Below are 10449 nucleotides of genomic sequence, written 5' to 3' on the forward strand. Positions count from 1 at the left end.
ATCGCTTTGATGTTTTAGATTTGCATTTCATGTTCTGGTTTAGCCTCCACCACATGAGGGATTGGATTCACTGGAATGCTACAATTTATCGTCAAATAACGTTCCTGCTGCTGGCTCATTCTGCTCAGGCATGGGGTGTAGTTCTGTCCAGATTTACAAGCACAGAACCATCCTGGTACCATCCACCACAGTATGATGGCTTTGGACCCTGTTTTTATGAGGACAGGTTACTTACCTAAACAGCAATGGCATAGGCTAGGCTTTTTTTAGACTTGTTTCTAGGCTAACAGTTTTGGCTTGTTTAGCGCTCACAATGCCAAAAGCAATGCTATAGTTTTGTGCAACACTGACCTCTTGTTCATCAGGTGTGTTTTCAGAGTCAGATTCACCCTCTGGACAGACATCTTCATTTTTCTGGCCATTATTAGCAACATTCTCTGCATTATTCTCCCCTGGTGCATATTCTGTTGTTTTCAGGTACTCATCTTCTGCATCTTCTCTTAAACATACTTCTCTGTATTCTGAATGAATTTCTTTAATTTCAATATGGCAATTCTCACTTTTTTCATGTCCAAATTCTGAAACTGAAAATGTCCTTTGTATTGTAATCGGTGCTTCAGCTTTACCCTAAGAAGCTGTGATTCAGAAGATGGTCTGGGCAAACACTGAACTGTTCACTCGGCCTCAGATGGAACACATACCACTGCTCCATGAATTGCATGCTGTTGTCCCTTTGGAAGAGAGATGATCTTTACAAAAGGTATGAACTTTGCAATGATGTGTCTCTCAAGTACATTTAGCCCTTTCAATTCATCCGTTATTGGGTCAAGTTCAAGGTTATTTGCCACTGCGACTTGTGGTAGATGACAAGACTTCAAATTCTCATGGCAGCTATAATAAATCCATTCTTCTTTTCTTTCTGGCATTTTACACTCACCTTGATCTGCACAGCTGTCTTCACAAACATGGACATACACACCAGTTAAAAACAGGGACACAAGCTCAGGGTCTTTATAATATTTTGAAGACTTACATAGCTTCATATGTTGGCCCTTGTTGCACATTCAATTTAAACAGTGATTGTTCCTCTTTTATTAGCGGATTTGGCAAGTTTTCACTGCTATGCTGTGTTGTAGCAAAGCAAACAATTCTTCTGTACTTGTTTCTTATGCGGTTGCCACACCTTATGCTGTATATTGCTTTGAGATTTATACTTTGTCTCAATTTAAAGCCTTGTGACATATGCTGTACTCTGTGTAATCTTCCATCTTGTGCATAATGCTTTTAAATTGTGCCTTCATATAAGCCTTATGTTTGAAAGAATCATCAAGATTGTATTGTCTGGTTATATACGCTTTTTGCCTTAAACAAAATGAAGGGTCATTCCTATATCGGCTTATGATGTGTTCTATTTGTTTTAGCCGGATCACAGGGTCATTCCTGTATCTGTCCCTGATGTAATGTTTTTGCTTTAGCTCAAATACAGGATCATTTCTGTATTGGCTCCTGATGTGTTCTTTTTGTCTTTCCTGGAAATAAGAATCATTCATGTACCGATTTCTTATGTACTGCTTTTGTCTCAACTGAAAAACAGGGTCATTACGTTATCGGCTTCTGATGCTGGCCCTCTTCTCAGATAAATGTAGTCTATATCGAACCTTATCAGCTTTACTTTTCCTTTGTGAATTTCTTAACTGTTTTATTTTTCTTGTTTCATTTGGTGACTGCTGGTTCTGTTTGCTGACTGTTAGTCTCTTTAGCCTCTTTGCAACTTTTTCTTGTCTATGTTTGTCAAGTTTGATTGACACCTTAGACAAAAAAGAGATTTGTTGTGACACCTTACCTTGTTCATTCTCAATTGCACTTACTCCTTGGTCTTCAGACGTTACTGTCTCAAAGCAGACTGGTAGCAGATTATATTGTTGGTCTGTATCCAATTCCAATGAACAGTAGAAGAGCTGTATTAGTCAGTTTGCCAGATCAGACACAGTGTGGAAAATGACCATCAAAGCCTTTCCATTTTCCTCATAACATGCTCCTTTTGCATTTCGAGAGTGTGGATAAAAAAAACCCCATAATGGCCATGTTGATCTTGGAAAACACTTATGCACAAAGCATCTATAAGCAACAATGCCTGTGAATATCTAGTTCCAAGACCTTTAAGTCGGAGTGATAGATTTGAAAAAGTTTTCCCAGTCATGAGGTGCATCTTGCAGTAACAACCCACTTAGTGGGTGGGATTTCTTTATGATGTAACAGCCTCTGCCAGTTTTAATTGTATTTGGTAATTCATCAAAGTTTAGATGCACAGAAACAAACATTTTCTCCTTTTCTAATCTGCTTTGGATCAGACAATACAATTGGTCTCCTTTTCTTAAAATACTACCCAAACTTTTACTATCCATTTGTTCTGTTTCATGCAGGTGGGCTAGAAACATCAGTGAATTAGCCACACATTGGCTTCCTCTGCTGTATTCTGAAAACCTGCAATCAGATTGACTTCCATATAGTACGTACTATTACCACTGACATCTCTCTTCCTATCTTCAACCAGCATGTTACAGTGTTTACTCTGGAATTTTTTTTAGCAGCGGTGGCAGGCACCCTCAACCCCCCCCCCCCCCCCCCCACACACACACACAGCCCCCATCCGGTGCAGCGCAAAATTAATTAAAAAGCAAAGAAGAATACATACACTACACAATAAACTTTACACACTATTTATTTCCATACATTCAGTTGCATAGACTGCAGCTTGGCTTAGAGCACTTAATTTTCCGTGATTGCTTTTTAAAAAAAGAGTTCCATGGCTCTATCATAGGGAAACTCTGCCAGAGGTGGCCCATTTATGCTCAGTAACATGCACGCTGCCAGATGGTCCCCCTGTAGCCTGTTTCTCAGGTCTGTCTTCACCTAAAAGTTAAAACAACAACAAAAAATGAGTGCTCTGTAAAGTTGGCAGCCTGTCTCGATGAATGAGTGCTTGGTGTCTGCTTATGTTGCTGACATAAGCAGCAGAACATGCCTGTAGCAACAGAATAAAGTGTTATTATTGGCCGTTGTTCATTACTTTGATGTACACTGAATTGCATGATATGGTGTAAATGCTGAATACTCACCATGATCAGTGTGGTAAAGCCATGAGCGGAATCTTGTGTTCTCTAACCATTTAGGGTCCCAGCCTAATAACCTGTGCTTGTTCTTTTTCTCACTACTCCCCTCTCCTTCTCCATTCTCCTCTCTATCTGTCCTCTCTCCTGCTTCACTCTGTTTTCCTGGTTCACTTGTCGCCCCTATTTCTGCCTGTCTACTTGTATTACCTATCTAATTGTGTTAACATTTGAGAATGATTAACATCAGACAATTCTCTTATATCACAAATATATAATCATGCAACCAGTAAGCACCCTTCTGTCGTGTTCGGGTCAAATCTGACCGATTTACAACTTAAAACACTCATAAATATTGTGTTTTACATCTGATTGCCTCAAGGCCTCATGATATCCTCCACAATATGCACTTGAACATATAAAAGTGATGATCACCTCTTTCATTGAATTTTGAGTGTTTTAGTCAGCCTTGTGACACCTGTGGTGTTCCCGGTCAAAAGTGACCGCCATAGGAAATGAATGGGTATCCAGACTATATTTATCCATCAGACAGAAAACATCCCCATACACACCACCCAAACTCACTCACCCACCCACCCACCCACTCACCCACCCACTCACTCACTCACTCACTCACACACACATTTCAGACTGAACAATGTCTTTTGCGTGTACACATCTCTTTCCCGCGCTTATGTGCCGATCCTCCCACGTGAACCAACTTCCGGATGAAACAATGTATCATATCTTGACCAGACTAAACAGGTGTCTGTTATGTGAACCCATCTCTTTCCCGCGCTTATGTGCCCATCCCCCACGTGAACCACACGTTAACCACACCTTCCAGACTAATCAATGTATCATCTTCACACAGACCCCATATATATAGATTGATGTTTGCCTTGCACTCATTTTACTCTGAGCACAATGAGTAGGCGACTGACCAAGCGGTTATCTGTGGAAGAGGTTCTGGTCCAGGTTTTTGGACATGATGAAGAGGGCACTGAAATTGAACCAGAGATAGAGGAGGATTTTTTTTTTTTTATTTTACCGTATTTTATTGTATTTTTATCGTTTTTCGTTTTCATCTTTTTACACACCTTGTGGATCTATTTCTTTTATGTTACTTTTGATACTTTTATTTGTGCTTTTGATACTTTTTGTTCTTTCTACTGTACATCGCGTCTGCGGCCGGTGGTGAACGGTGGATGAGTTTTCCTGGGATCGGCACGATGTTGAACTATTCCGTTGACCAGCTGAGGAAGTTCAACAACTGCACTACTCCATCGTGTATTTCAGTCATCAAACAGCTTGGACTCCTTCGCCGGCCTCGTTATATTCACAGGGGCTCCCGGAGAAAGCTTGTTTATCTTCGAAACGGTAACGCTATTCCATCCTTCTGGTCAGCCGTGCGCACTGTCGCTCCGCAAACACGTCATCAGAGCGCTGCTGCCTTGCACACCAGTAGCGGTGTAGTCTCCATGACAACGCTGTCCACGGAGTGGGATGGGAAACGCGGAGTGGACTTAGCAAATCTCCGTTCTCTTCCTCGTTCCTCACAGCCAACTACACAACAATACCACTTGAAAATGGCATTGCTTAATGTTCGTTCACTCAACACAAAAAGTACTGTACTCAGTGAATTTATATCTGACAGTGAACTAGACTTTTTCTGTCTCACTGAAACTTGGCATAAACCCTTGGATTATTTTACGTTAAATCAGACCACGCCAATGGGATACTCGTATATTGATGAACCTCGTATGGAAGGGCGAGGTGGTGGTGTTGCTGCAGTCTATAGGGATGATATTAAAATAACCACTTTGTCTTTTCCTGCTGCTCTTTCTTTTGAACACCTGGCTTTCAAGTTGTCAGGGCCTACTCCTCTGGTCACTGCTGTAGTTTATCGTCCGCCAAAGCCAAACGCTTCCTTTCTCTCTGATTTTTCAGATTTTTTAACCCAGCTTAGTGCCCTCTCATCCTCTGTACTGCTTATGGGTGATTTTAACATCCATATTGATGACAACAACTGTAAATTTGCCAGGGAATTTTTGGAATTGTTACAGTGTTTTAATTTCACACAACATATACATTTTCCAACTCATAAAAAAGGTCATACTCTTGACCTTGTCTGCTCTACTGGTGTCCTAGTTCATCAGCCGTCCAGCCATGACCTTACTGTCTCTGATCATTTGACAATCATCATGGACATTGAGGTCACTAGGCCCATCACTAGAGCTAAACGTAAAATATCCTTCAGGAATCTTCAATATATCTCTCCCTCTGCTTTCTCAGATTCTCTTGTTAAAAAGATGTCTGTCTGTCCTGTACTGTCTAGTAATTCATCTGACCTTGTCGATTACTATAATGACATACTCGCCTCATGTCTTGATGAGCTGGCTCCTTTGAGAACCAAATTTGTTTCATTTAGTCATTCCGCACCATGGTACACAATTGAGCTTCACCAAATGAAATCCCGTAAACGCCAGCTTGAAAGACTTTATAAGAAAACCGGTCTAACAGTACATTATCAGATTTATTCTGATTATCTTCAACATTACAAAGACGCTCTTACGGCAGCCCGATCCACTTACTATTCCGAACTCATACATGCTGGATCAACAAATCCTAAGACTCTCTTTTCCACAATAAATAAACTTCTCAAACCAATTGACAATACTACCAATTCCTTTACAGTTGACAAGTGTAACTCTTACCTCTCATTTTTTCAAACAAAAGTTGAGAATATCCACAATTTTCGGACAGTTTCCCCTGTCATCTCTGTTTCTCCGCCTATCTCATCTCAATTTATTACCCAGCCTCTGTCTCAGTTCTCACCTGTGTCTCTTTTGGACCTATCTGAGATCTTAACAGGGATGCGAAGCTCCACTTGTGTTTTGGATCCTGCTCCATCAAAACTTGTTAAGGGTTGTTTTCCAGTTATCTCATCACTTATCACAGAGATAATCAATTCCTCTCTTAGTTCTGGCTCAGTCCCTCAATCACTCAAATTGGCTGCTGTTACTCCCATACTTAAAAAACCTGGACTTGACTCTAACATTATGAGTAACTTTCGGCCCATTTCCAATCTTCCATTTCTGTCGAAAATACTGGAACGTGTTGTTGCCTCACAGCTCAAAGATCACCTAAATTCCAATAATCTATTTGAATCATTTCAGTCTGGTTTCCGCCCCCAGCACAGCACTGAGTCAGCCCTCCTCAAAGTCACAAATGACCTTCTTCTTTCCTCAGACTCTGGACAAATTAATATTCTCGTCCTCCTTGATCTTACTGCAGCTTTTGACACCATTAATCACTCCATTCTTCTGTCCCGCCTTGAATCCTCTGTCAACATCACTGGTACTGCCCTTTTGTGGTTAAGGTCATATCTCATAAACAGACAACAGTTTGTTAATATCAACAATTGTAGTTCTGCCATTGCTCCACTGTCCCAAGGCGTTCCCCAAGGCTCAGTGTTAGGTCCCCTTTTGTTTATTCTTTATATGCTCCCCCTTGGTGACATCATACGTCGGCATGGTTTACATTTCCACTGCTATGCTGATGATATTCAGCTTTACATCTCCTCCAAATCCATTAATACTGAACTTCACTCCACTCTGACAAATTGCATCACTGAAATGAAATTGTGGATGAAAGCTAATTTCCTCAAATTAAACTGTGAAAAATCAGATATGATCATCGTAGGTCCTACAACCCTGGCAAAAACCACAAAAAATTTTCAAATTACCATTGATAATGACACTTTGTCTCCGTCTTCTAACATCCGAAATCTTGGTGTAATTTTTGATAGCAACCTCTCTTTTGACCGCCATGTAAATCACATCACCAAAACTGCTTTCTTTCATCTAAAAAACATAGCACGTCTACGTCCATCACTCTCCTTTTCTGCCGCCGAAACCTTGATTCATGCTTTTATTACATCCAGAATTGATTATTGCAATAGCATCCTTTATGGTACATCTAACAAAATCCTAAAAAAACTTCAGTATATCCAGAATTCAGCTGCTCGCCTCCTTACTCATACTCGCTCCCGTGATCATATTACACCTGTTCTACAAAAACTTCATTGGCTTCCCGTTGCTCAACGCATTCAATTCAAAATTCTTCTATTCACTCACAAAGCTCTCCATAATCAGGCCCCATCCTACCTCACCGACCTGCTCCATCAGCACATTCCCTCCCGTAGCCTTCGCTCTTCTGAGGCTAACCTACTGTCCATACCCTCTAGGACCAAGCACCGGACCTGGGGTGACAGGGCCTTTTCCATAGCTGCTCCATCTTTATGGAATGCTCTCCCCAAACACCTACGAGATTGTCCTGACCTGTCCAAATTCAAGTCACTTCTCAAAACTCATCTATTCAGAGTGGCATTTAACTTGTAACAACACAAAATAAATGCTTTTATTTTTGCTATTCTTTTTAATAGTTTTTATACTTAGATCACGACAGAAATGTGAAGTCCTAGATCCTAAAACTTGTAAAGTTTTCAGTTTCCTGATTGCATGTAAATCTGTCCTGCTTCTGTCTAATTTTAAGAAATTGTTCTATATTTGTTGTTCTCTCTCATAATTTAGCTAATTTTTAATGAACTGTCTTATGCTGCTCTCTTTGTTTTTATCTTAATTATTCTTGATGTTGATGTACTATTTTGATTTTGTACTATGATTTGTATGGTGTATGTACGTATTTGTTTTGATTATTTGTCTTATGTAAAGCGTCTTTGAGTATCTTGAAAAGCGCTATATAAATAAAATGTATTATTATTATTATTATTATGTCTCGGAAGTGGAAGACAACACAGATTTAGATCCAAACTTTGAGGAGACTGACCAGTCAGATGGAGAGGGAGAGGCACCTGAAGAACAGGCACCTGAGGAGAGATTCCAGTCCAAGAGTGGACACTTGCTCTGGTCTTCATCCCCCCAGGACAGAGGAAGTAGAGCGAGAGTGGAAAACATCATAAAGATGACTCCAGGGCCAACACGGTATGCGACATCTCGTGTGGATGACATCAAGTCCAGCTTCCAACTCTTTTTACCAGAGTCCATTGAGGGAATTATACTGGAGATGACAAACCTGGAGGGGAAGCGTGTGTTTGGGGACACCTGGAGAGAAATCGACCTGGTAGACCTCCAAGCCTACTTCGGTCTGTTGATTTTAGCAGGAGTATATCGCTCAAACAATGAGGCTACAAAAAGTCTGTGGGATGCAGAGTCTGGCAGGCCTATATTCCGGGCAACTATGTCCTTACAACAGTTTCATGTCCTTTCAAGAATTATTCGATTTGATAACAGAGATACACGACCCGTCCGCTGGCGAAATGACAAACTGGCTGCCATCAGGAAAATTTGGGACAGGTGGGTGGAGCGCCTACCACTTATGTACAATCCAGGCCCTGAGGTGACGGTTGATGAGCGCCTGGTTCCTTTCAGAGGTCGCTGTTCCTTCAAGGTGTACATTCCAAGCAAACCAGGGAAATATGGAATAAAGATCTGGGCAGCATGTGACGCCAGGAGCAGCTATGCCTGGAATATGCAGGTATACATGGGGAAAACCAGTACTGGAAGGGCCGAAAAAAACCAGGGTATGCGTGTTGTGCTGGACATGACAACCGGTCTCCAAGGGCATAATATCACATGTGACAACTTCTTCACATCATATGCTCTTGGTCAGGAGCTGCTAAAAAGAAAGCTCACCATGGTAGGGACAGTGAGGAAGAACAAGCCTGAACTTCCCCCTGCACTGGTATCGACCAGAGGAAGAGAGGCACTCTCATCAAAATTTGCTTTCACTGACACACACACTCTTGTGTCATATGTTCCCAAGAAGAATAGAAATGTCATCCTGATGAGCACGCTACACAAAAACACCGCTGTCAGCACCACAGAGAACAGGAAGCCCCTTATGATCCAGGACTACAACAAGAACAAAGGAGGTGTTGACTGCCTTGATAAGGTAATGTGAAGTTTCATCCATCATGCATTTTATTTTATTTTTATTTATGTGAATCATAGCATTTTGTGTACGACAGATTCAATATTGTTCCCAATCTCTTATTTATTGTTCCTTTTATTGCAGCTTACTGGTACGTACACCTGCAAGTGAATGACAGCCCGCTGGCCTGTGGCACTGTTCCACAACATCCTTGATGTGTCTGCTTACAACGCATATGTGGTGTGGACAGCCATCGACCCAACCTGGAATCAGGGGAAGAGTTTCAAGAGGAGACTTTTCCTAGCAGAGCTGGGAAAAGCCTTGGTGACTCCTCTTATTCAACGGCGTCAGCACATTCCCCGCACACCAGCCTCTGCCAGTCTGGTTAGGAGTGTGCAAGCCCCAGCCCCAGCCGCTGCCCTGGCTGCTCTCCCCCAACAAGGACATGGGCAGAAAAGGAAGCGCTGTGAGCTCTGTGCCCCTAGAGACAACAAAACAAGCCTGAGATGCTGCAAATGTGATGCCTATGTTTGCAAGGCCCACTCTGACCTGAGTGTCACATGCCACACATGTGCATGAATTCGCATGCACACACACACACACACACACACACACACACGACTTCATGTACATTACATGTTCATTTTGTATTTTCACTGCAGTTATTTTATGTCTAATTCTATAAATTCATGTTAAACACTACTTTGAGACATTGATCACAGCTAAAGAATGTTGAATAAAAATTTGGTGGTGAAAAATGGTTTTTGTGCTAATTTAAGAGCAGTTAAAACAGACCGGTCAATTTTGACCGGGAACACTAAAGTAAGGGGCGGGAGGTGAACATGACAGAAGGGTTAAAATAGTGTAGTAGCCACAACTAATTTTACATGTTTTAGAACCAGAAAGCATTTTTTTCCTTCAGAACAAAAAACCTTAAGCCCCTAGCTTCCCTAGATAAAGTAAATGTTACCTGGGTATCTTCCTCATTAGGCATCTTCCGCTTTTTTGGGAAATATTTTAACAAACTCATCTGAAAATTATATACAGGGTTGGGGAGTAACTGCTTTCATGTAACAGTTATGTGATTAAATAAATATAAAATAAATGTAATTGTAATCTGTTACACTTAGTGAGAAAATCAAAACGTTGGTGATTACAAGGGTTTACACCCAATCATATATATATTCCCCTAAAGAAAAAAGCTTAAAGTGTGGCTGTGGATGGATAAAAAAATAACTTAATTGCATAACTTCTTACACTTAATTACACTTTTCTTTCTTAAGACTGAAGCTTTTAATAAATGGATCTTTAAATTTAAAATAAAAAAATCAATGTAAGAACAACACAATCAACACAACACAAATTATATTTATATTCAATACTT

At 40.9% G+C, this 10449-nt stretch overlaps 1 pseudogene; it reads left to right on the top strand.

Moving 5' to 3' along the window:
- Positions 1-321: 321 nt before the first annotated feature.
- On the top strand, positions 322-9813 carry LOC134312197 (piggyBac transposable element-derived protein 4-like; annotated as a pseudogene).
- The last annotated feature ends 636 nt before the right edge of the window (positions 9814-10449 follow it).

Source organism: Trichomycterus rosablanca, chromosome 4, assembly GCF_030014385.1.
Source record: "Trichomycterus rosablanca isolate fTriRos1 chromosome 4, fTriRos1.hap1, whole genome shotgun sequence".
Taxonomy (NCBI): Eukaryota; Metazoa; Chordata; class Actinopteri; order Siluriformes; family Trichomycteridae; genus Trichomycterus; species Trichomycterus rosablanca.